Source organism: Lipotes vexillifer, unplaced genomic scaffold, assembly GCF_000442215.2.
Source record: "Lipotes vexillifer unplaced genomic scaffold, Lipotes_vexillifer_v1.1 scaffold1586, whole genome shotgun sequence".
NCBI lineage: Eukaryota > Metazoa > Chordata > Mammalia > Artiodactyla > Lipotidae > Lipotes > Lipotes vexillifer.
The window spans coordinates 570,237-576,368 of NW_006792103.1; the positions used below are offsets into that span (position 1 = coordinate 570,237).

A 6,132-nucleotide genomic window follows, 5' to 3' on the forward strand; every position below is an offset into this window, starting at 1 on the left:
TCCTGCTGCCAGCTTGGAGGTGTGGGACTGCTCTGGTAAGAGCTGCTCTGGACTGTTGAAGCAGCTCTGTAATACTTCTAATAATGCCGCTTGATTCAAAGCACAGTAGGATTAGCCCTCATATATCTGGCCCAGAAAGAGGAGTTGGGGAGATGATAATGATGGTGGGACTTCATACATTTGTGGAGGCTTTCACTGTTTTCCCTTTCCTTTCTGAATTAGATGGTAGAAACTGTGGAGGCTGTTCTGCCTCACTGGTCAAAACTAGGGAGATAGATGCAGAGTTCAAGCCCTGGGAAATGCTACAGAATTTTTTTGGTACATCAGAAAATGACTGAGGATCAACTCATTTAAAAAAACTTACTGGGCTTCCCTGGTGGCGCAGTGGTTGAGAGTCCGCCTGACGATGCAGGGGACACGGGTTCGTGCCCAGGTCCGGGAAGATCCCATGTGCCGCGGAGCGGCTAGGCCCGTGAGTCATGGCCGCTGAGCCTGCGCGTCCGGAGCTTGTGCTCTGCAAGGGGAGAGGCCACAACAGTGAGAGGTCCGCGTACTGCAAAAAAACAAAAAAACAAACAAAAAAACCAAATAAAACACAACTTACTATGAGAACTGCTGTAGGTATTTTGAACTAAACTGTTTTCTGATTTTTATCTGAAATCTTTAGATTTGTCACGTAATTATTTAGGTCTGGGCTATTCTTCCTCTATTTCATCCCTGGATGTACTGTATGGTCCACCCTAAGTTGAAGCACAGGCCAATTTATGCTTATTGAATGTCTTTTCTTTCCTTCTTTTGTGGGAAATTTAATCTGCCTTTTATTTCTTTATTTGTTATCCCTGAGGTGAATGGTTTCATGGTCTTGCCTCAGAGACATATTTACAATGCAAGACTTTAATTTGCAAAACATATGAAGACACCTTGTTTTCTGGACCATCTTTCTTATAAGCCTTAGATTTTTATCAGATGCTTCAGAAAGTCAATGGAACAAGAATAATGAATAATGCAATAGAAGAGATAGTGCAGTTGTTTTAATTATATAGATAGAACTACAGATCTATATTTTAAGAAAATGAAAATATTCCTTTAGTGTTTTGGGGATTTTTTATTATGGATTATACATATTATATAACATAAGGTTTCACTAATTGATTAGCAATGTTTAGGTATTTGCATGTGTGGAACATTTTAATAGAAACACTTTGGTACTCTTAAAAATTAAAAATAAACCCAGACATCTTTAAAACTGTAAAATTTAAATATGCCATGAGTGATTGTGCCTTAAGTAAGACACTTGTATTGTTAAAAAGAGTATAATTTCCCAATTTTTATCCTTTTGTTTAATTTTTGAGTTTGCATTAAATTTCTTGAGACGTCTAGCTTATTGCCACTAGGTATTTGTAAACCAAGATTCTTTTTTTAAATTTTTATTTATTTATTTGGCTGTGTTGGGTCTTAGTTGCAGCACGCGGTATCTTTGTTGCGGCATGCAGGCTTCTCTCTAGCTGTGGTGTGCGGGCTCCAGAGCGCACGGGCTCAGTAGTTTCGGCGTACAGACTCTCTAGTTGAGACACAAGATTCTTAAATAATTTTAAGACATACTTCAAACATTTTTGAAGATGATGTAAAGAAGTTAGTACTAAGTTTTGTTTTCTCATCTCATTTGGATGTTTCATAGTACTAATTAAATAATTTGACTTATTACAGAATTTTAGGAACTTATCGATAAAGAAGAGAATAGATACCATTGCTAATGGGTATAGCCAATCATGGGAAAACTAATAATCTAGTATTTGACTTACTTGAGCATTGCTAAGCAAAAGTTTATGGGCTAACATCATATTTAATATATTATGGTTAATGAATGACTTCACTGTAATTGTAGAAGTCTCCACATTACGTAGGTTAAATTTTGGCTTTTCTTGTGGGTACTGTACCAAAAACTACAGTATAATGGAAAAAAAATTCTGTGATGTTTTCACCCAGAGATCATCAATATTAACATTTTGGTGTTTATGCTCCTAGTGTTCTCTCAGAATTTGAACATTTTAAAAGTTTTTACTACATACTACTAAATATTTCTCAAAAAGGTTCTATCAGTATACACTGCTGCCAGTAAATATGGTTTAAGAGTGCCCATTCTCTGACCTTCTGGGCAATACTTTGCCAGTTTAATAGGCAAAATAAATTATGTTTTTATTTTCATATGAAATTTGGGGATTACTTTTAGGTTGAACTTTTTAAAGCGTTGATTGACTTTTTTGCTATCATCTTTAATGAAATTGCCTTTGCTGCTTAAAGTTTCTTAACATCTCTTCTTCCTTGGGAACTCTAGTTAGCATTGTCATTTCCATTGAGGAAGGAGCTAAAGATTCTAATAGAACAGTCATAGAGAAAACAATTGCCAACAGCTACACCATTTGTGAGAGTTAATGCCTCTCTGCAGAACTAGATGTAAGTATGGAGCTGACCTTACTTGAAGGACATTCTGAATTTATCTCATTTTTGCAGAAAGGTGTAAGCATAAGCATTGCATCCCTTCATTCAGCATCTAACGAACAGGGATATAGAAACTTACCCAAAGAAATTCTATAAATATTTTTTGCATGAATAAATATGATAAGTAAAAGATACCTAACATTATTGTTAGAATCCTGGTTCCAAAAATTTGATTCCTTAGGTAGTTCATAGTGAGGTTACTTCCAAGTACTATATACTTTATAGTTTATAAAATACATTTATATATATTACATGTTTTCATATAATAATAACTATGAAATAAGTGATGTAGCTTATTTTACATTTGAAGAAACCATAGCTCGGATATATAAAGTGAACATCCTGAAGTATTAGGGCTAGATAGTATTAGGAGTCAGTACTTAAATCCAGGCCATTTGACCTCAAGTGCCATGTTCTCTCTGTCCTTATAGAAGCCGCTGATATTTAAGTTACTTGTGAGCCTTCAGTATGTAGAAAATTTAAAACAAATATTAGCTATAAACATTCTTTATAATATTTAGGATATTTATAACAAATTACAAAGTCCATCCAATGTACAATGTTTTTGGTTGCAAATATTGGTCTTTCTTATATTTATTAAGCCTTATAACATGATGTGGTAGGCTAAAACAAACAAACACACACAGAAGCTAAGAACCAAATTAAGCCCTGAGCAGTTTCCTGTCCTACTTATGGGATGTGAATAAAAAATAATTAAGTTTTCCATAAAATTTAGGCTTCTTATTTATTAAGCACCTACTCTATACTAGGCACTGTGGTAAACAAATAAATGTGGGCCTTAATCTCATGGAACTGAGGGTGAAAGACATTAAACATTCTTTTTCAAGTAAATATATAGTTATACTTTTATCAAATGCTATGAAGAAAAAGTGTAGGGTACAATGAGAGTGCATAATGGGAGACCTAATCCAGATCAAAGAAAGTTTTTTTGAGAAAGTGACATTTGAGCCCTTAAGGTTGAGTAGGAGAATGTGAAAGGTGATAATGAGGTGGGAAAGTGGAAGAAATCTCCTCTGAGATATTGAAGGAACTGTGAGTAAGCCAACCAGAAGTGTGTGTTGTACAGTGACAGCTGGAAAATAAGGCTCTGAGGAAGGTCGTTGCTATATTGTTTACTTCAAAGAAACCATTTTGAGGCTCATTCCAGTAGTTTCTGTTGCTTAGACCATGTTTGAAACTCTTGCTGTGAGCTTGCCTTCAAAGAAACTTTTTTTTAACGACAGAGAGTGTTTTGCAGTGTAATCACCTTCTTATTTAATAGAGTTGCTTTAAAATGGCTTTTGATTATTTATAAAAATTGAATCTACCCACAAGGGGGAAAACTATATATATATGCATATCACAGATGGTATAAGCTTTGAAAGTAAGAATTTAAAAATGCATGTTTCCACTTATGGAAACTGACCTTTCATAGATGTGAAAATCAACCTTGTAATCAGAGGCTTAAAAATTTGAAGCACATCAGGTTGCTTCTGTTTGAGTTAAATGGAAGAAACCCATTTGAAGTTGCTTGTGAGTTGAAAAATTTGAGATGTTTGCTCTAACTGAAATATACTTGACTGGGTCACTGGCAGGTACGTTTCCTGTTCATCTATGGAGACTGATCTATTTACAAATAGATGTGCATATATGTCTGTATATGTGTATGTGTGTGCACCCACGTGTGCACGTATATAGAAGATAGAATAACAGGGAAGGAGCATGTGAAGTGGAATCTGAAGCAAAGACCTTCATTCAAATACTCTATCTTTTACAAGCTGTGTGATCTTTAATCCCTTAACACCTAAGTTTCTTTTCATCTATAAAACGATAACAACATTATTACTTACTCATAATGTTTTCTAGATATTAAAAAAATTTAGAAGTACTTTATAAGCCAAAAAATACTTTATGACTATTACGTGTATGTGTATATTTCATAAATAGATTAGCGTGCACCTATAAAAATCTAAAATAATAAGCAAAATAGGAACACTCTTAGTTGAGGACAAATCCATAATTGAAGACCTTAGTTTATAAAAGAAGTAAATGATTTGTTTAAAAGTTTATATTATTACATGTTTACTTTATATCATTTAAAAATTTATATTATTGTTTATTTTGTGTTGTTATTTCGTGACATGTTTATTCATGTCAAAAAAGAATTCACCACTTCTAAAAAAACTTCTTAGTGTATTTAAGTGCATATTTATTGATAGTGGTATGTGTGTGAAAGGGGATAGAGGAGGTTAAGGCTAAAAGTTGAGGGAAAAAGGGCTAAAAGGGATGTATCTGTTAAAGAAATGTCATGATTTAGGAACAATTAGAGATCAATAAATATATTAATCATCTCTATAAGGGAGTTGATTTTTAAAATTTGGTTTTAAATTCACCAGAGCTACACCAGAGCATCTGTTGTAGAAAGATGGATGATTCTGGATATAGAGTAACCTAAGATTTTATCTAAACCAGAATTACTCATTAAGAATGGATGGTGATCTGGGGTACTCTAAGACCACTGGGGCCGTCAGGAAATATCCTTCTGAAAAATACTGTGACCACCATTATTGAAATAAATTAATAATAGGTGGTAAAGTCTCTCTGGCCTTCGTTGTGGTTTTTTGATTTGTGAGAAAGTTCATATTTTATGTGTGCTGTTTAAGTGAGTTTTAATTGATAAGGTATAATTTTTTTCTACCATTACATAAATATCATGTAGTCACTATGTATGGCCTTTAGAAAGGGCCCAGATTAAACATTGTTCACTTTCCTTTAATTGTTCATTTTCCTTTAAAAATAAATAGATGAAGACTTTTGTTTTTTGTTTTGTTTTTTTTGCGGTACACGGGCCTCTCACTGTTGTGGCCTCTTCCGCTGCGGAGCACAGGCTCTGGACGTGCAGGCCCAGCGGCCATGGCTCACGGGCCCAGCTGCTCCCCGGCATGTGGGATCCTCCCGGACGGGGCACGAACCTTTGTCCCCTGCATCGGCAGGCAGACTCTCAACCACTGCGCCACCAGGGAAGTCCGATGAAGATGTTTTAAAATTAAACAAGAATTAAGACAACTAAGTACATGTTTTCCAAATGTCTGTTGAGAATTATGGCAATATAAATGCAGGCAATAAAAGCCCTATTGTCTGTTATATTTTTATTGCTTCATGATATCAAAAGAAGGATATACTACTTTTTTTTTCAAGTATTTTTTAAAAATTTATTTATTTAATTTATTTATTTTTGGCTGCGTTGGGTGTTCGTTGCTGTGTGCGGGCTTTCTCTAGTTGTGGCGAGCGGGGGCTACTCTTCGTTGCGGTGCACGGGCTTCTCATTGCGGTGGCTTCTCTTTTTCCAGAGCATGGGCTCTAGGCACACAGGCTTCAGTAGTTGTGGTTCGGGGGCTCTAGAGTGCAGGCTCAGTAGTTATGGCACATGGGCTTAGTTGCTCCGCGGCATGTGGGATCTTCCCGGACCAGGGCTCGAACCCTTGTCTGCTGCGTTGGCAGGCGGATTCCTAGCCATTGTGCCACCAGGGAAGCCTGCTACTTATTTTTTGAGTGTTCTGGTCCTATGCAGCAACCTGTACATTGATAAAACCTATATACTCTGTTGCTGGAGTTATTCATTTTTCAGGGAAA

General features: G+C 35.7%; 1 protein-coding gene across 2 annotated transcripts in view; it reads left to right on the forward strand.

Annotated features, from left to right (window-relative positions):
- The window catches only part of RIMS2 (regulating synaptic membrane exocytosis 2), a 583,562-nt gene that overhangs the window by 216,858 nt on the left and 360,572 nt on the right, over window positions 1–6,132 (forward strand). The window lies entirely within an intron of this gene.